This window comes from Aotus nancymaae, unplaced genomic scaffold (genome assembly GCF_030222135.1).
Source record: "Aotus nancymaae isolate 86718 unplaced genomic scaffold, 86718_ANA_hifiasm-v0.15.2.pri h1tg000095l, whole genome shotgun sequence".
NCBI classification, from domain to species: Eukaryota; Metazoa; Chordata; class Mammalia; order Primates; family Aotidae; genus Aotus; species Aotus nancymaae.
The window spans coordinates 1,147,553-1,168,369 of record NW_026988510.1 but is presented as its reverse complement, the minus strand read 5'-3'; the positions used below and the strand labels follow the sequence as shown (position 1 = coordinate 1,168,369).

Genomic DNA, 20,817 nt, shown 5'->3' with positions numbered 1-20,817 from the left:
GGCGGCGGCTGGCCTTTTTCCCGCGCCCCTCGTCCCTCTCACAGACTTAGCTCTGCCCACCTGGGCTGGCAGAGGAAGGGGGTGGAAACCCAGAACGGGGGCTCTGTGAGGCGGAGGACAGCGCACCCCCTCCTGCAGCCCTGGGCAGGGGTCTGGTCAGCTGGGTCCCTAACCGCGGTGTGGCCCGGCCAGCTCCTCCAGCTCCTGGGCCGCTGTCTAAAGCCCGCCAGACTCCATGAAAATTGTGACACGAACGTCAGGCATCCACATTTTCCCGCCTTTCAGACTGTGCTTAGCATGGTGCAAGGCGGGGGTGGGGGGTCCTGAGCGCACCCCACAGAGCAATGCGAGTCCACGTGCGTTCGGTGTGTTGCCTGGGGTTGCCGATTTTATGCTCGAAATTTATGGATCCTGGCTCCCTGGCTTCACGGGCTCGAGGCACCGTGGATTTTCAGATGCACCGTTATTTTCTGTGCCACTAAGAAAGGAAAACGCACTGCCGGTAACAATGCCAAGATGCTCCCAGCTTTCAGAGATATCATAATGCCAGAAAACACGTGGGAGTGCGGTCGGGTGGGAGAATTCAGCAGCGAACCACCGGGAAGTCAGTCGGGCGGGGGCTACACGATGGCTGTGGAAGCGCTGGCTTCACGCAAGGCCTGGGAGGAGAAACCGCGCAGGACCCGGGAGGAGAAACCCCGCGGGGCCCGGGAGCAGAAGCCCCGCGGGGCCCGGGAGGAGAAACCCCGCAGGGCCCGGGAGGAGAAACCCCGCTGGACCCGGAGCAGAAGCCCTCACCCAGCCCCAGCGGCACACCCGTGGTCTCAGTTCTCTGGAACACAGACTTTGGTTGTTAAGTGACCAGTTGCAATGTCTCTGACTTACACAGGGTGCTCACAACCATTTGAGGAGTGACAGATCTGAGGGTACCGAAAATACCACTGCAGCCATCCACCCCACAACCCAAGCAGGCACCAGCCCCACGGTGCCTCCTCCTCCTCACTCGGGAGAGCTTCGGTGGCAGAGAAGAAAGGCATGTCGGAGGCGGGGGGGACTGTGCCTTGCTGTAGGGCCTGCAGTGCACACCGGGGCAGCCCCAGCTCTGCTGACCTGTGCCAGGTGTGCCTCTGAGGCTCTGCCCTGCCGCCCTCAGGAAAACAACCCCAGTCTCCTGTCCTGCCAGCTGCACTTCTGCCCATCCTGATCCCCCTCCTCAAAGGGCAGCACCCACGTCCGATTTCCTTCTGAATCCCCCAGTGGTGCCCAGCTCAAGGCTTTGATAAAGATGCAGCTTATGAACACTTGGCACAGGCATCCCTGTCCTGTGTCACCTCCCCTGCAGTCATGCCCCTTCTGAAACCATGTAAGACTCGCTGTCTGTGGGGCCCTGGCCAGGGGCAGGCACTAGGCCAGCTCATGTGCCCTGCATGACCCTGGGAGGTAGGTCTCCCCACGAGCCTTGTTTACCAGAGAACGCCGGGACCCAGAAAGCTTGGGTAATTGCAGGTCACAGGCTGGTATTTGGCAGAGATGGGGTCGTACTAGGCCAGCCTGGTCCAGGGGGAGGCCAGGCCATCACCACTGCTGACCTTCAGAAAATAGTTCTCAGCACTATAGACTCCATCAAACATTTTCTGTTACAGCTAAAAGTCTGCAACGAAAGTTTAAATAGCTGCCAGGAGCACAACGTCTGTGACACTATAGGTACGGGTATTTCAGAGTAGTGGGCGGCTAATGGAGTCTAGATACCAAAGCAATTTGCCACTGCTCTGGGCCGGGCACAGTGCGGGCGCCTGTGGTCCCAGCTACTCAGGAGGCTGAGGCAGGAGAATCGTTTGAACCTGGGAGGCAGAGGTTGCAGTGAGTTGAGATTGTGCCACTGCACTCCAGCCTGGGCGATAGAGCAAGACTCCGTCTCAAAACAAAAAAAAGAAATCTGAATAAACTCTTCTTAAACACCAGCATTTTCACTCAGCTCCCTACATAAAACAGTGAGCTTTTAAATGTAACACCAAAGGATGATGAAACAAAAATTTGGTAAGTTGGAGTTCATTAAAATTCAATGCTTCGGCTCTGCAGAAGATGCTGTGAAGACAGTGAGAAGACAAGCCTTTGGAAAAACTTGGGGCAAAGTGTCTGGGAAACACGTATCTGATAAAGGACTGGTACCTAAAATATACAAAGAACTCTTAAATCCAAACAACAGGAAAACAAACAGCCCAACTGAAAATGAGCAGAAGAGCTGAATAGACAGCTTATCAGAGAAGAGGTATAGAAGGTCTGGAAAATAAGCACATGAAAACATGCTCAGCAGCCCTCGGGGACCGCAAAGCCACGCCACGCCACGCCTGTTAGAACAACTGAAACCCAGCACTCCGACAGCCCCAAACGCCGGGGACGTGGAGCGGTAACAGAAGCTGTCCTTCATTGCTGACGGAATGCAAAATGGTGCAGCCCTTTGGAAGACAGTCCGACCTTTTCTTGTGAAACTGCACACTCTTACCACGCAACCCAACATTCACATTCCTTGGTATTTACCCAAATGAGTTAAAAACTTGGGTCCACACAAAAACTTGCACATAAATGTTTATAGACATTTCGCTGGTATTTGCCAAAACTTAGAAGCCACTGAGACAGCCTTCAATAGGTGAAACTGTGGCACATGCAGACAATAGAATATTATTCATGACAAAAGCTACTGGTCTATCAAGCTATGGAAAGTGAATGTTGACAACCAGGCACAGTGGCTCACGCCTGGAATCCCAGCGTTTCAGGAGGCCAAGGAGGGCAGATCGTCTGCGGTCAGGACTTTGAGACGAGCCCGGCCAACATGGTGAAACCCTGTCTCTACTACAAATACAAAAATTAGCCAGAGGTGGTGGCACGTGCTTGTAATCCCAGCTACTTGGGAGGCTGAGGCAGGAGAATCGCTTGAACCCGGGAGGCGGAGGTTGTAATGGCAGTGAGCCAACAGTGTGATGTTGATCGCACTGCTGCACTCCAGCCTGGGTGACAGAGCCAGACTTTGTCTCAAAAAGAAAAAAGAAAAGTGAATACCGCTAAGAAGCCAATCTGAAAAGGCTACATACTGTCTGATTCCAACGCTACAGCATTCAGGAAGATGTAAACTGATGGAAATAGTAAAAAGATCAGTGGTTTCAGGGGGTTAGAGAACAGGGAGGAGTGAGTAGGGAGAGCACAGAGGGTTTCTGTTTGTTTTGTTTTGTTTGAGATGGAGTTACGCTCTTGTTGCCCAGGCTGGAGTGCAATGGCTCAATCTTGGCTCACAGCAACCTCTGCCTTCCGGGTTCAAGTGATTCCCTTGCCTCAGCTTCCCAAGTAGCTGGGATTACAGGTGCCCACCACCACGCCTGGCTAATTTTTATATTTTAGTAGAGACGGGGTTTCACCCATGTCGGCCAGGCTGGTCTCGAACTCCTGACCTTGTGATCTGCCTGTCTTGGCCTCCCAAAGTGCTGGGATTACAGGCGTGAGCACTGAGGCTGCAGGTCTTTCTCTCTTTCTTTCTTCTTTTTTTTTTTTAAGACAGGGAGTCACTCTGTCTCCTAGGCTGGAAAGCAGTAGGGTGATCACAGCTCACTGCATCCTCTGACCTCCCAGGCTCAAGCGATCCTCCCATCTCAGCCCCAGCTAATTTTATTTATTTATTTTAGAGACAGGGCTTTGCTATGTTGCCCAGACTGCACGGAGGGTTTTCAGGGCAGCGACAGTATTCTGTATGACACTCTAAGGGTCGACGCCTGCCATTACATGCTGGTCTAGACGGTAGAACGTAACCCTAAGGGCAAAGCCCGGTGGAAACTATGGATTTCAGTTAATAAAAATGTATCAGTGTTGGCACATCAGTTGTGACACGTGTGTCAGGCCAGCACCAGGTGCGGTGCAGGGACCAGCTGGCCTGCGAGTAATGGGAGCTCTGTGCTTTCTGCCCAGCCGTCCTGGAATCCCAGAACCACTCTAAAAAAGTAAAATCCATTAGCTTAAAAAATTCAGCAGAAAAATGAGGAAATAGTGACATTTTATGAGCCATTTAAAAGACAGACCCAAACAGACTCTTCTTCAGCGCCCGAAATCTCCCCTTCCACCCAGCAGACTTTTATCCTAATATCCTTTCCTCTTTGAAAGTCTTTTGAGTCTCCTATCGTAACAAGCGATGTATAGATTGGAATGTCAAGATCTAAACGTTTTCATTTGTTAAAATTGATTTCCTGGGCTGGATTATCGTAATTATCAGTAGTATGCCACTGATACAAACCATGTGAGCTTATTACACATTCCGAGAACTAATAGGGATACCAAGTAGCCTGGGCTTGGTGCCTCCAACCTGTAATCCCAGTGCTTTGGGAGCCAAGGAAGTAGGATCGCTTGAGCCCAGGAGTTTGAGACCAGCCTGGGCAGGATAGCAAGACCCCCATGTCTACAAATAATTAAAAAGTTAGCCAGGTGTGGTGGTGTGCACCTGTGGTCCCAGCTACTCAGGAGGCTGAGGCTGGAGGACTGCTTGAGCCCAAGAGGCTGAGGCTGCCTGGAGCTGTGATCCCACCACTGCACTCCGGCCTGGGTGATGGAGGAAGACCCTGTCTCAAAACTGAAAATAAAGATACAAAGGAAAGTTTTGTTAGGAGCCATCTCCTAAAAGCAGGGAGGGGCATTTTTGGGCAGTAGCTTGTGTATTCATGCATACATAATACCTACTGCCAGAAAAACACAGGATTTGACATTAATTCCATTCCCGTGGTGGGTGTTTAATGTGAAAGCCAGAGAATCTTCAGTCCCATAAATAACTTGATTAGAACCGGAGCGGTGCCCTAACCATCTCACCGTGACCTCCTTCTGAGAGTCAGATGCTGCAAGCCACATGGCGATTGGTCATAAAAGTCATTTTTAATAGCTCTCAGCTGACAAGTCGGTTCTGTCCCCCCTCAATTCTGTCTCAGGCAAAGAGCAGAGATCAGCAGGGTTGCAGCAGAGATGCGATCGCGGCGAGCGGGGAGCTGGGGCGAGGCACCAGGCTGGTCACAGGCGGAGCGAGCTTGGCCTTTCTTGGGGAAGCGGGAGAGGGTGGCTGTGCAGGGGAGCTGGGAAAAGGGCCCACACGGGCCCAAGCAGGTCCTGCCTTGGCCGTGAGCCTTGGCCATCGGGTGTGGGCACCAGATTACTCCGCTTTAAGTTGCCCCTGAGGTCACAGAAGCCCTCCCGGGAGGCGGGGAAGAACCCTAAGCAGAGGGAGTCCGGGTTCGAGCCGGGAGTGCCCTGCCTCAGGAGTGCCTCTTGAGTTTCTCCCCTGGCTAAGACTGCCCAGCCTGGACCCAAGGGGGGCTCTGCCTGCAGACAAAGAGCGCCACCGAGCCCCACCTCAAGCTCCAGGCGGCACCATGGAAGGCCGAGGCTGAGGGACCGTGGGGCTTGGCCTCAGGACAGTGGTGTGAGGTTGTGTGGGGAGCGCACTGCACCAGCAGCATGGGGGTGGGCCCCTTCCTGGATGTGCACAAAGGCGGCTCCACCTGTGGCAGGGGCTGGGCGGGTGCCTGGTCTGAAACGCCTCTTGGGGTCTCCACAGGGAGCCCTTGTCTGCCTGGCCTCCGGCTCCTCATGCCACCCGGCGGCAGCACCCTCGCCTCCTCGGCCCTGGGCAGGGCCCCTGTCATCCAGGTCTCCATCCGTCCCTGGGCAGAGGGGATGTTTTTTCACGGGGCATTTTGGCAATAGTTAGGAAGAGCGTTACCCCAGCACTGTTCTACCCATGAAAGTTAGAAGTCCACCCAAAATAATAATATAGTAATACAAACATCCACCCAAAAGCTCTTGTTAAATAAATCATAGCACCTCCATCTGGAAGCCCACACCTCTGCTTAACAATGCACTGGCCTAGCGGTCTGTCCAGGCTCGGTTGCAGGTCGGTGTGTGGCGGGTGGCCAGGGCGTGGCTGGCCCTCGCTCTGAAGGGGTGCCCTCAGCTACCTGAGGCTGACAGCAGCCTGGCTGGCTGTGAGAGGTGCTGTTTCTCCACTCTTCCTGCTTCTCAGACTTTCTGATTTTTCTACAAAGGAGCATTGAAGCCAGGCGCGGTGGCTCACGCCTGTAATCCCAGCTCTTACGAGGTGGGCAGATCACACGAGGTCAGGAGTTTGAGACCAGCCTGGCCAACATGGTAAAACTGCATTTCTACTAAAAACACAAGCATTAGCCAGGCATGGTAGCAGGCGCTTGTCATCCCAGCTACTCAGGAGGCTGAGGCACGAGTATCGCTTGAACCCGGGAGGCGGAGGTCGCAGTGAGCCGAGATCGCACCAGTGCGCTCCAACGTGGGTGACGAAGCAAGATTCTGTCTCAAAACAAAACAAAACAAAAAAACAAAGAAAAAGGCTGGGGGTGGGGAGCGTTGCTGTCTTTGCAGAATGAGGTTTCCTGATGGGGAAGGGGCTTCGTTCTGTCATTCATTCCTTTCTTCCCCCACTCTCCATGTCTAATGGAAGGTAAGTTCCTGAAGCTCGCCTACCTCAGTTTGCTCTGTGAGACGGGGCTGAGGGCTGCTGGTCCACACATTCGCAATGTGGCTCAAAGACAGCTTCAGAGTTCACGCCTGTCTTTGCTGAACTTCACAGGAGAACAGGCCAGGCACGAGCAGTCAGAGATCAGAAGTGTCCCGTGGGGCAAGCAGCTGGTGCGTGTGTAAAAGGGAATGTGGGTGGGATAGAGGTGGCATTTAAAATCCCTGGAGAGGCACAAATTCCCCAGTGATGGTGTCAGGAAAACTGCCCTGTGTGGGAAAAATAAATTATATACGCTTTACTTCGGTCGGAAAAATGAAGTCCTCTTGGGTTAAAGAATAAAACGTGAAAAACAAAAACAGTGAAAACATTAGGAGGAAAAACCAGAACGTTTATATAAGACTAGCTTAAAATTAAGGCAGCCGAGACGCTCTGAAAAAATGTTAAAAAAACTGGAGGGGTTTGGCCACGTAGGCACGAGCAACTTCCACGTCCTGAAAGAGACAGGGGACCCTGATAACAGATGGGCTCGGAGGCCGGGCACGGTGGCTCACGCCTGTAATCCTGGCACTTTGGGAGGCCAAGGTGGGAGGATTACTTCAGGTCGAGAGTTCAAGACCACCCTGGCCAACATGGCGAAACCCCATATCTACTAAAACACAAAAATTAGCCAGGTGCGGTGGCGAGTGCCTGTCACTGAGATACTTGAGAGGCTGAGGCAGGAGAATCACTTGAACCCGGAAGGCGGGGGTTGCAGTGAGCCAAGATCGCGCCACTGCCCTCCAGCCTGGGCAACAGAGTGAGACACCATCACACACACACAAAGAGAGATGATAACCCCCATCCCTCTCGACGGCACACGGCTTCCCTGCTTCTCCTCATGCCTGACCCCCTCCGCTTCTCCCCCTGTCTCTCTTCCTCCGCTCTGTATCTGGCTCTGTCTGTGCCTCACTTGTTCTCCAGGACAGGGGCTGTGTGGGTCTGTTTGCCCCTCCCCGGGGCTGGCATCAGCGCAGACACCCAAGAGTGTTTGTTGAGTGACTGAGTGTTTTCACTTCCTCATCACACAATTCTCCAAGACGTATCATTATTCTCATCTTTTTATTTCCACCTTCTTTTCTGTTGCCTGTATGTTTGAATTTTCCTATGAGTATTTTTGTTTTTTAACTTTTATTACTATTTTTCTTTTGAGGCAAAGTCTCGCTCTGTCACCCAGGCTGGAGTGCAGTGGCGCAATCTCGGCTCACTGCAACCTCGGCCTCCCAGGTTCAAGCAGTTCTCCTGCTTCAGCCTCCGGAGGAGCTGGGATTACAGGCGTGCACCACCACGCCAGCTAGTTTTTGTGTGTTTTAAATACAGATGGAGTTTCATTATCTTGGCCACACCAGTCTTGAACTCCTAACTTCGTGATCCACTCACCTCAGCCTCCTAAAGTGCTGGGATTACCGGCACGATGGCACCCGGCCTATTTTTGCTTTTTTAAATAACAAAATAATCCGTTTTAAAATGGCACCTGCAGTACAGAATGAGGGCGGCCATCCCCTTGCTTTGCGCCTGTGGTTCTCAGCCCCTGCTTGGGTCACAGACCTGCTGCCACAGGGTGGGCACAGGGCTCAGAGGACCTGGTCGTGCAGGCAGCCACGGCCCCAGAGATTGTCCAGGAGGACGGTGGTGACCACACACAGCCAGTCACAGTCCTTCCCTGGGATTTTCTGAAATGGAACAGGGGAGGAAGAACTTTTTCTTTGCTCTGCTTGGGAGGCAGGCACAGTGCAGGCTGGACAGCTGCTGGCAGGAGAGGGTGGCCGGGCGCTGAGGGCGCACCGAGGGCTCGGACTGTGGGGCCCGGAGCCGGTGCCCTGCCCTCCCTGTCGTTTGGAGCTTGAGCTAGCACCGCCCCAGGCCTGCCTGCCTCCTTCCAGCTGGGTGTCTGTCACTGTGGCTGCAGCATTCTGGCACGGACCCTTGGCCCAGGGCCCCTGTGCAGACGTGGGCTTGGGTCTCCCCGGCCTCAGCAGCACCAGGAGCCTGTGAAGCTGCTCTGGGCACCTGCGTGCTGAGAGCCGTGCGGCAGGAGCAGGCCTGCTGCTCATGTACCAGCCAGAGACCTGGCCAGGCCCCCGGGTGGACGATCTCCAAACCGCATGCATCGCCAGCTCCGACAAAGCCGCTGTCGTCACTGGAGGCAGGACACCCGGGCAGGCTCTGCCAGGCCTCGGGGCAAGGGAGCTGCCAGCTCCAGCCCTTCTCCCATGGGCACCAAGACGGCTCTCAGCAAGACAAACCTGGCCCTGCCACTCCCTGCCCGGATGAAGTCCCAGCTCCTGAGCTCCAGCCCCACAGGCACACACCGTTCCCCTGCCGGAAACATTCTGCCCACGGACTCTTCTCAGCCTCAGGTCGTGGCTGAGTGGCTGTTCCTGCTGGGAGTTCCCTGATCTGCCCTTCCTGAGTCTGGGAGAGACGCTGCCCGCACCCCCGAGGCAGCCATAACACAGTTGCACACAGATCACTGCGTTCTCCTTGAACAAGTACTTTGCGGACCCCCTGGTGCCACAGCCTGAGGCTCCTGCCCCCACCCAGGACCCCCCACATAGGGCCTGTGTGGAGACGGTGTCATCGGGTTTGCTGCTGAACGAGCAGGTGATCTAATGAGCGATTATCCTCACCCACAAAAAAACACAACCTGATCTCCATGTGCCCCTCAGATACACCCCAGCAACGACAGAGGAGGAGGAACGAGGTGGGAAGTGCCTGGGCTGAGCCATCCCTTCTCTCGCATCTGGATTTGCCACACACAACCAGACCCGCTCCCAGTGGAGAGGCTGAGTGACCCTCATTTCTGCCTTTGCATCCCTTTCTCACAGGCCCTGCGGGTGACAGGCACACAGCCAGCGGTGAGGGTTGGTGGGAGAGCGAACCTGAGTGCGTGGATGGCCGGCCATGCTCCTGGCATCCCCCAGATGGTGAGCTGGCCCTGACCCGCAGGCGCCGTGTGGAGCACTCACAACGGCCCCCACAGCTCCTGCCCGCTCTCGGGACCCCGAGTGTGGAGGGCCTGGGGTTGAACAGTGAGGATCAGGGATCGGGCAGGATCGGAATGCAGGGGGCGGGGGGCCCCGGCTTGGGACAGCAGGCGAGGTGTCTGCCCCCAGGCTGTGCGTGACTTGGATGGCAAAGCGCCTTTTGCTGCATTCACTGCCCTGAGACCCTGGCGTCTGTCTGTTGATGTCACAGTTCACTCCTGGGTTTATTTTGCTGTGACTGCATCCCATGAATCCTAATCACATGTGTCTCTGGGTTTCCCTTAAGGGAGACGGCTCCCCTTAAGATGACTCTGGGGCTGCCATGGGCCTTGTCACCTGTGTGGGGGTGGGGAGGACAGGGACAGAGACATCCACAGAGCATGTGGGCTCTGCTCCAGCCCTGGGCAGGTGGCCTCTGACAGCTGACACCGTGTGAGGACGTGGTCACCTTGCCAAAGCCTCTTTCATCCAGAGTCCTGGTCCTTCTGCCCTCGTGTGTATGCACCGTGGCCCTGCCTGGTGTGGACACGGCCCTTCTACAGCTGCCAGTCAGAGAACTGCTCCAGGAGCTCCCATTCCTCCTCTGAAAACCCCAAATCCCACCACTGACCAAGACAGCCCCCTGACCGCAGTGGGCTCCCCCAGCCATCACAATGGCACCCCAGCCGCTATGAAAGGTCTCCTGGCCACAACGGGCACCCTGTCCACCATGACAGGCCAGCAACCCATCTACTCTGACAGCTCCCTGTCCCGACAGGCCCTGGCCACAGCTCCTGGCCCTGCCCGGGTCTCCTGACCCCAGCCAAGGCTCCTGACTCCGCCCAAAGCTTTGCATCAATGCAGAATCCCACTTGGGCAGGAGACTTTCACCCACCTGCAGGGTCCCTGGGACGCAGCGTGTCCCCCTGCTCCTCCCCAGGGGGTCTCAGGGCTCTCTGCTCTTTGACTGAGCCCAGGGACGACCCTGCTACCCCAGGAATATCACCCAGAGATAAGAAGGAAGGCAGGTCCAGCACACCCTCCAGCTGGGACGGACCCGGAAAACACGGGCAAGTGGACGAGCTGGACGAAGAACGCCACGAGGTGCAGGACCCCACGTACACTTCGCCCGGAAAAGGCAAATCCACAGACGCAGGACGCAGGTCAGTGGGGGGCAGGGCTGAGGGCAGGACGCAGGTCAGTGGGGGGCAGGGCTGAGGGCAGGACGCAGGTCAGTGGGGGGCAGGGCTGAGGGCAGGACGCAGGTGGGGGGGGCAGGGCTGAGGGCAGGGAGGGGCCTGACTGCCCATGGGCATGCGGTTTCTTTTGGGGGCCAGGAAAATGTCCCAAAATTTGTTAACAGTGATGGTTGCACACCTGTGTGACTACTAAATGCCACTGACTTGTGTAGTTGAGATGGGTGAGCGGTCGGATGTGTGGATTATATCTCAACGAGGCTGTTTAAAAATCAGTCGGCCAAAACCAAAGCACCCTCGAGCCGCTCGCATTCCCTCGCTCACGGAGAGGCACGAACGTCGCCGGTGAGCCAGGTTGCTGGTGGGACGGGGGTCAAGGCCATGCGCGTCCATGAGGCTGTAGGGAGCCTGGCCAGGCTGTTGGGGCCTCAGACAGCACAAACCCATCCCGAGAGGACAGGCTCTGGGCTCAGCCCGTGGGGGAAGAGGCCTAAAATAGCTCAAGAGCCCCAAGCTCCCGGGGAGAAGTTGAGGTTTGTGTGGTCACCTCGAATGGGGAACTCCTCCAGGAAGGAAAAGAGAGGTTTTATTTGGGGTGGGGGGTTACAGTAACACCAGGCGGGGCGACAGGGAAGAGGTTCCGGGGTGTGGGTGTGGAGAAGTGCCAGGTGGGGTGATGGGGAAGAAGGTGGTCCTGGGCAGGGGTGTTAGAGTGAAACACCGGGTCCTGGTGCAGAACCCGTGACAGCCCCATGTCCCCGGCATCACACGCGTGTCATCCAGAGCAGAAGCCCGTCAATGGAGAGGTGTCCCTCCCATTTCTCAGATGGGGAGACTGAGGCCTGGGTGGGGGGCGAGTGGAGAGCACAATTGCCGCCCAGCCGCCCAGCACTACCTCTGGGGGAGACAAACTCGCTTCCCCAGGGCCAGGAGCTGGGGGCGTCGGCATGGCGCAGGTCTGTGTGGGCTCAGCGGCTCTGTGGGTCCCCTGTCTGCAGCTCTCCTGCAGCAGACCTGGCTCCCTCAGGGGACGGTCAGAGCGGGACCCTGCACTGCCTCAGCCTCCCTTTTTCCTTGGCCTCCATGCAGTCGGCCTGAGTTCCCAGACGGCCAATTCCTCTCTGTGCCCCAACCCCCACCAGGCCTGCCAGCTGCTCATTCACCCAACAGCCAAGGGCTGCGTGCCCAGGCTGTGCCGCACCAAGCCATGGCCAGGACTCAGAGAGAAAGCCCTGTCCTCATGATGCCGAGGTCCCAGCAGCTGGAGGAGCGATGCGCTGTTGATTGACGGGCTGAATCATGCGCCCACGTCTTCACTGGCAGGCATGCTGCATGTGCTCTGTGCCAGGTGTTCAGGCCTGGCCTGGGCCTGCTGCGTCCTGGTCAGTCACACCAGCAGCTGCTGAGACTGTGGATGGGCATGCGGGAGAGGGCATGACCCTGACTGGGTAGCAGAGGGGCCACTTGCTGGAGACAATTGAAGTAGTCCTGGCGATGACAGTAGACTCCCCCCAGCAAAGAAGAGACATCTTTCCTGCAGTGAAAACACGCGTGCAGATGTGGGGCTAGAGGCAGGTGGAGAGAGCACGTGTGCACACCCAGCACGGAAGCCGGGCAGAGGGAACACGTGTGCATACCCAGGACTGAAGCCAGGCAGAGGGAACAAGTGTGCATACCCAGGACTGAAGCCAGGCAGAGGGAGCACGTGTGCACACCCAGGATGGAAGCCGGGCAGAGGGAACACGTGTGCATACCCAGGACGGAAGCCAGGCAGAGGGAACACGTGTGCATACCCAGGACTGAAGCCAGGCAGAGGGAACACGTGTGCATACCCAGGACTGAAGCCGAGCAGAGGGAACACGTGTGCACAACCAGGACTGAAGCCGGGCAGAGGGAACACATGTGCATACCCGGGATGGAAGCTGGGCAGAGGGACAACCTGTGCACACCCAGGACGGAAGCCGGGCAGAGGGAACATGTGTGCATACCCAGGACGGAAGCCGGGCAGAGAGAACACGTGTGCACACCCAGGACTGAAGCCGGGCAGAGGGACAACCTGTGCACACCCAGGACGGAAGCCGGGCAGAGGGAACACGTGTGCATACCCAGGACTGAAGCCAGGCAGAGGGAGCACGTGTGCACACCCAGGATGGAAGCCGGGCAGAGGGAACACGTGTGCACACCCAGGATGGAAGCCGGGCAGAGGGAACACGTGTGTATACCCAGGACTGAAGCCAGGCAGAGGGAACACGTGTGCATACCCAGGACTGAAGCCAGGCAGAGGGAGCACGTGTGCACACCCAGGATGGAAGCCGGGCAGAGGGAACACGTGTGCATACCCAGGACTGAAGCCAGGCAGAGGGAACACGTGTGCATACCCAGGACGGAAGCCAGGCAGAGGGAACACGTGTGCATACCCAGGACTGAAGCCAGGCAGAGGGAACACGTGTGCATACCCAGGACTGAAGCCGAGCAGAGGGAACACGTGTGCACAACCAGGACGGAAGCCGGGCAGAGAGAACACATGTGCATACCCGGGATGGAAGCCGGGCAGAGGGACAACCTGTGCACACCCAGGACGGAAGCCAGGCAGAGGGAACACGTGTGCATACCCAGGACTGAAGCCAGGCAGAGGGAACACGTGTGCATACCCAGGACTGAAGCCGAGCAGAGGGAACACGTGTGCACACCCAGGACGGAAGCCGGGCAGTGGGAACACGTGTGCACACCCAGGACGGAAGCCAGGCAGAGGGAACACGTGTGCATACCCAGGACTGAAGCCAGGCAGAGGGAACACGTGTGCATACCCAGGACTGAAGCCGAGCAGAGGGAACACGTGTGCACACCCAGGATGGAAGCCGGGCAGAGGGACAACCTGTGCACACCCAGGACGGAAGCCGGGCAGAGGGAACACGTGTGCATACCCAGGACGGAAGCTGAGCAGAGGGAACACATGTGCATACCCAGGACGGAAGCCGGGCAGAGGGAACACGTGTGCATACCCAGGACGGAAGCCGGGCAGAGGGACCTGTGCACACCCAGGACGGAAGCCGGGCAGAGGGAACACGTGTGCACACCCAGGACGGAAGCCGGGCAGAGGGAACACGTGTGCACAACCAGGATGGAAGCCGAGCAGAGGGAACACGTGTGCACACCCAGGACGGAAGTCAGGCAGAGGGAACACGTGTGCACACCCAGGATGGAAGCCGAGCAGAGGGAACACGTGTGCACACCCAGAACAGAAACCGAGCAGAGGGAACACGTGTGCACACCCAGGACTGAAGCCGAGCAGAGGGAACATGTGTGCACACCCAGGACGGAAGCCGGGCAGAGGGAACACGTGTGCATACCCAGGACTGAAGCCAGGCAGAGGGAACACGTGTGCATACCCAGGACTGAAGCCGAGCAGAGGGAACACGTGTGCACAACCAGGACGGAAGCCGGGCAGAGAGAACACATGTGCATACCCGGGATGGAAGCCGGGCAGAGGGACAACCTGTGCACACCCAGGACGGAAGCCAGGCAGAGGGAACACGTGTGCATACCCAGGACGGAAGCCAGGCAGAGGGAACACGTGTGCATACCCAGGACTGAAGCCAGGCAGAGGGAACACGTGTGCATACCCAGGACTGAAGCCGAGCAGAGGGAACACGTGTGCACAACCAGGACGGAAGCCGGGCAGAGAGAACACATGTGCATACCCGGGATGGAAGCCGGGCAGAGGGACAACCTGTGCACACCCAGGACGGAAGCCAGGCAGAGGGAACACGTGTGCATACCCAGGACTGAAGCCAGGCAGAGGGAACACGTGTGCATACCCAGGACTGAAGCCGAGCAGAGGGAACACGTGTGCACACCCAGGACGGAAGCCGGGCAGTGGGAACACGTGTGCACACCCAGGACGGAAGCCAGGCAGAGGGAACACGTGTGCATACCCAGGACTGAAGCCAGGCAGAGGGAACACATGTGCATACCCAAGACTGAAGCCGAGCAGAGGGAACACGTGTGCACACCCAGGATGGAAGCCGGGCAGAGGGACAACCTGTGCACACCCAGGACGGAAGCCGGGCAGAGGGAACACGTGTGCATACCCAGGACGGAAGCTGAGCAGAGGGAACACATGTGCATACCCAGGACGGAAGCCGGGCAGAGGGAACACGTGTGCATACCCAGGACGGAAGCCGGGCAGAGGGACCTGTGCACACCCAGGACGGAAGCCGGGCAGAGGGAACACGTGTGCACAACCAGGACGGAAGCCGGGCAGAGGGAACACGTGTGCACAACCAGGATGGAAGCCGAGCAGAGGGAACACGTGTGCACACCCAGGACGGAAGTCAGGCAGAGGGAACACGTGTGCACACCCAGGATGGAAGCCGAGCAGAGGGAACACGTGTGCACACCCAGAACAGAAACCGAGCAGAGGGAACACGTGTGCACACCCAGGACTGAAGCCGAGCAGAGGGAACATGTGTGCACACCCAGGACGGAAGCCGGGCAGAGGGACAACCTGTGCACACCCAGGACAGAAGCCGGGCAGTGGGAACACGTGTGCACACCCAGGACTGAAGCCGGGCAGAGGGAACACGTATGCACACCCAGGACGGAAGCCGGGCAGAGGGACAACCTGTGCACACCCAGGACAGAAGCCGGGCAGAGGGAACACGTGTGCACACCCAGGACGGAAGCCGGGCAGTGGGAACACGTGTGCATACCCAGGACTGAAGCCGGGTGGAGGGAACACGTATGCATACCCAGGACTGAAGCCAGGCAGAGGGAACACGTGTGCACACCCAGGACTGAAGCCGGGCAGAGGGACAACCTGTACACACCCAGGACAGAAGCCGGGCAGAGGGAACACGTGTGCACACCCAGGACAGAAGCCGGGCAGAGGGAACACGTGTGCACACCCAGGATGGAAGCCGGGCAGTGGGAACACGTGTGCATACTCAGGACTGAAGCAGGGTGGAGGGAACACGTATGCATACCCAGGACTGAAGCCAGGCAGAGGGAACACGTGTGCACACCCAGGACTGAAGTCGGGCAGAGGGAACACGTGTGCACACCCAGGACGGAAGCCGGGCAGAGGGAACACATGTGCATACCCAGGACTGAAGCCAGGCAGAGGGAACATGTGTGCACACCCAGGATGGAAGCCGAGCAGAGGGAACACGTGTGCACACACAGGACGGAAGCCGGGCAGAGGGAACACGTGTGCACACCCAGGATGGAAGCCGGGCAGAGGGAACACGTGTGCATACCCAGGACGGAAGCCGAGCAGAGGGAACATGTGTGCATACCCAGGACTGAAGCCAGGCAGAGGGAACACGTGTGCATACCCAGGACGGAAGCTGAGCAGAGGGAACACGTGTGCATACCCAGGACGGAAGCTGAGCAGAGGGAACACGTGTGCATACCCAGGACTGAAGCCAGGCAGAGGGAACAGGTGTGCACACCCAGGATGGAAGCCGAGCAGAAGGAACACGTGTGCACACACAGGACGGAAGCCGGGCAGAGGGAACACGTGTGCACACCCAGGATGGAAGCCGGGCAGAGGGAACACGTGTGCATACCCAGGACGGAAGCCGAGCAGAGGGAACATGTGTGCATACCCAGGACTGAAGCCAGGCAGAAGGAACACGTGTGCATACCCAGGACAGAAGCTGAGCAGAGGGAACACGTGTGCATACCCAGGATGGAAGCTGAGCAGAGGGAACACGTGTGCATACCCAGGAGTGAAGACAGGCAGAGGGAACACATGTGCACACCCAGGATGGAAGCTGAGCAGAGGGAACACGTGTGCTTACCCAGGACTGAAGCCGGGCAGAGGGAACACATGTACACACCCAGGACGGAAGCCGGGTAGAGGGAACACATGTGCATACCCAGGACTGAAGCCGAGCCGAGAGAACACGCATGCAGACCCCAGGTTGGAGGTGGGCGGAGAGAACACGTGTGCACAGAAGGCAGAGAGAACTCATGTATGCAGATATAGGGTGGGAGGTGCTTGGATGTTCAGGGCCTGTGAGGCTGGGCACCAGGACAGCACCCACTATTGACAGAGTCTGTGCTCTTACAGGCATCGGCAGAGGCAGGAGGCACACGCGTCACACCACCTGTAAAACCCAGGCAAAAGAGAGAACATTCCAGAAATAAAAATGATGCTGCAATTGTCTGAGAGGGAAACACTGGGCATCTCCACTGCATAGCAACTAACAGCACTGAGCATCTCCACTCCACAGTAACTAACACTCAGCACTGGGCATCTCCACTGCACAGTAACTGACACCCAGCACCTGGCAACTCCACTGCACAGTAACTGACACTCAGCACTGGGCATCTCCACTTCATAGTAACTGACACTCAGCACCGGGCATCTCCACTGCACAGTAACTGACACTCAGCACCGGGCAACTCCACTTCATAGTAACTGACACTCAGCACTGGGCATCTCCACTCCATAGTAACTGACACTCAGCACTGGGCATCTCCACTTCATAGTAACTGACACTCAGCACTGAGCATCTCCACTGCACAGTAACTGACACCCAGCACCTGGCAACTCCACTGCACAGTAACTGACACTCAGCACTGGGCATCTCCACTTCATAGTAACTGACACTCAGCACTGGGCATCTCCACTCCATAGTAACTGACACTCAGCACTGGGCATCTCCACTTCATAGTAACTGACACTCAGCACTGAGCATCTCCACTGCACAGTAACTAACACCCAGCACCTGGCAACTCCACTGCACAGTAACTGACACTCAGCACTGGGCATCTCCACTCCATAGTAACGGACACTCAGCACTGGGCATCTCCACTCCACAGTAACTGACACTCAGCACTGGGCATCTCCACTCCATAGTAACTGACACTCAGCACTGGGCATCTCCACTCCATAGTAACTGACACTCAGCACTGGGCATCTCCACTCCATAGTAACTGACACTCAGCACTGGGCAACTCCACTCCATAGTAACTGACACTCGGCACCGGGCAACTCCACTGCACAGTAACTGACACTTGGCGCTGGGCATCTCCACTCCATAGTAACTGCCACTCAGCACTGGGCAACTCCACTGCACAGTAACTGACACTCAGCACTGGGCATCTCCACTTCATAGTAACTGACACTCAGCACTGGGCAACTCCACTGCACAGTAACTGACACTCAGCACCGGGCAACTCCACTGCACAGTAACTGACACTCAGCACTGGACATCTCCACTTCATAGTAACTGACACTCAGCACTGGGCAACTCCACTCCACAGTAACTGACACTCAGCACCGGGTATCTCCACTCCACAGTAACTGACACCCACTCCACAGTAGCTGACACTGAGCACTGGGCAACTCCACTGCACAGTAACTGACACTCAGCACTGAGCATCTCCACTCCACAGTAACTGACACTCAGCACTGGACATCTCCATTGCACAGTAACTGACACTCAGCACTGGGCAACTCCACTCCACAGTAACTGACACTCAGCACTGGGCATCTCCACTCCACAGTAACTGACACTCAGCACTGAGCATCTCCACTCCACAGTAACTGACACTCAGCACTGGACATCTCCATTGCACAGTAACTGACACCCAGCACTGGGCAACTCCACTCCATAGTAACTGACACTCAGCACTGGACATCTCCATTGCACAGTAACTGACACTCAGCACTGGGCAACTCCACTCCATAGTAACTGACACTCAGCACTGGACATCTCCACTGCACAGTAACTGACACTCAGCACTGAGCATCTCCACTCCATAGTAACTGACACTCAGCACTGAGCATCTCCACTCCACAGTAACTGACACTCAGCACTGGACATCTCCATTGCACAGTAACTGACACTCGGCACCGGGCAACTCCACTGCACAGTAACTGACACTCGGCACCGGGCAACTCCACTGCACAGTAACTGACACTCGGCGCTGGGCATCTCCACTCCATAGTAACTGACACTCAGCACTGGGCATCTCCACTCCACAGTAACTGACACTCAGCACTGAGCATCTCCACTGCACAGTAACTAACACCCAGCACCTGGCAACTCCACTGCACAGTAACTGACACTCAGCACTGGGCATCTCCACTGCACAGTAACTGACACTTGGCGCTGGGCATCTCCACTCCATAGTAACTGACACTCAGCACTGGGCAACTCCACTGCACAGTAACTGACACTCAGCACTGGGCATCTCCACTTCATAGTAACTGACACTCAGCACTGAGCATCTCCACTGCACAGTAACTAACACCCAGCACCTGGCAACTCCACTGCACAGTAACTGACACTCAGCACTGGGCATCTCCACTTCATAGTAACTGACACTCAGCACTGGGCAACTCCACTGCACAGTAACTGACACTCAGCACCGGGCAACTCCACTGCACAGTAACTGACACTCAGCACTGGACATCTCCACTTCATAGTAACTGACACTCAGCACTGGGCAACTCCACTCCACAGTAACTGACACTCAGCACCGGGTATCTCCACTCCACAGTAACTGACACCCACTCCACAGTAACTGACACTGAGCACTGGGCAACTCCACTGCACAGTAACTGACACTCAGCACTGAGCATCTCCACTCCACAGTAACTGACACTCAGCACTGGACATCTCCATTGCACAGTAACTGACACTCAGCACTGGGCAACTCCACTCCACAGTAACTGACACTCAGCACTGGGCATCTCCACTCCACAGTAACTGACACTCAGCACTGAGCATCTCCACTCCACAGTAACTGACACTCAGCACTGGACATCTCCATTGCACAGTAACTGACACTCAGCACTGGGCAACTCCACTCCATAGTAACTGACACTCGGCACCGGGCAACTCCACTGCACAGTAACTGACACCCACTCCACAGTAACTGACACTCAGCACTGGGCAACTCCACTCCATAGTAACTGACACTCGGCACCGGGCAACTCCACTGCACAGTAACTGACACTCGGCGCTGGGCATCTCCACTCCACAGTAACTGACACTCAGCACTGGGCATCTCCACGCCACAGTAACTGACACTCAGCATTGGGCATCTCCACTCCACAGTAACTGACACTCAGCACTGGGCAACTCCACTGCACAGTAACTGATACTCAGCACGGGACATTTAAATTAATATCTTAGAAACGTCAGTTGGGCAATTGTTTTTCAGTTAGGACCAGTTCAGCCATATCTTTAAGGCAGTATTCCTGCACATCAAATTAGCTAAATCCACAGATTTTTGTGAGATTATATGGCAAGCACTTGTCACATGTAAGCTCTGCTGGAAAATACAGTTTTTGTGACTGTTTAAACAACAATGTTCGGAGGTTGCAAATTGGCCCATGGGCACCACTGCCAAGGGTCGTGCCCAGCCATTGGGTCAGATGGGTCCTTGGTGTGCCGTGCCCGCCAGCAGCCCTGAATGCTGCTTCTGCAACCTTGTCTAGCTTCCTACCCAGGGGGCTGGGCCCCTGCAGGCAGAAAGTTTGCAGAACAGGTGTGTGCCACGGCTAACACACGAGAGTTTGCAGAACTGGTGTGCCACGGCTAACACATGAGAGTTTGCAGAACAGGTGTGCCACGGCTAACAAATGAGAGTTTGCAGAACAGATGTGTGCCATGGCTAACACACGAGAGTTTGCAGAACAGTTGTGTGCCATGGCTAACACATGAGAGTCTGCAGAACAGGTGTGCCACGGCTAACACACGAGAGTTTGCAGAACAGGTGTGCCACGGCTAACACATGAGAGTCTGCAGAACAGGTGTGTGCCATGGCTAACACACAAGAGTTTGCAGAACAGGTGTGCCATGGCTAACACACGAGAGTCTGCAGAACTGGTGTGTGCCACGGCTAACACATGAGAGTTTGCAGAACAGGTGTGCCACAGCTAACAAACGAGAGTTTGCAGAACAGGTGTGTGCCACAGCTAACACATGAGAGTCTGCAGAACAGGTGCGCCACGGCTAACACACGACAGTTTGCAGAACAGGTGTGTCATGGCTAACACATGAGAGTCTGCAGAACAGGTGTGTGCCACGGCTAACACACGAGAGTCTGCAGAACAGGTGTGTGCCACGGCTAACATACGAGA

General features: G+C 56.4%; 1 protein-coding gene and 1 long non-coding RNA gene across 3 annotated transcripts in view; both read right to left on the bottom strand.

Moving 5' to 3' along the window:
- CBFA2T3 (CBFA2/RUNX1 partner transcriptional co-repressor 3) overlaps positions 1–20,817 on the bottom strand; it is a 108,195-nt gene that overhangs the window by 72,669 nt on the left and 14,709 nt on the right. The window lies entirely within an intron of this gene.
- Positions 6,146–7,103, bottom strand: LOC135271877 (uncharacterized). The gene is made up of 2 exons (XR_010339993.1): positions 6,520–7,103; positions 6,146–6,345 (listed from the first exon to the last, which is right to left on the bottom strand). It is a non-coding gene; the product is annotated as an uncharacterized LOC135271877 (long non-coding RNA).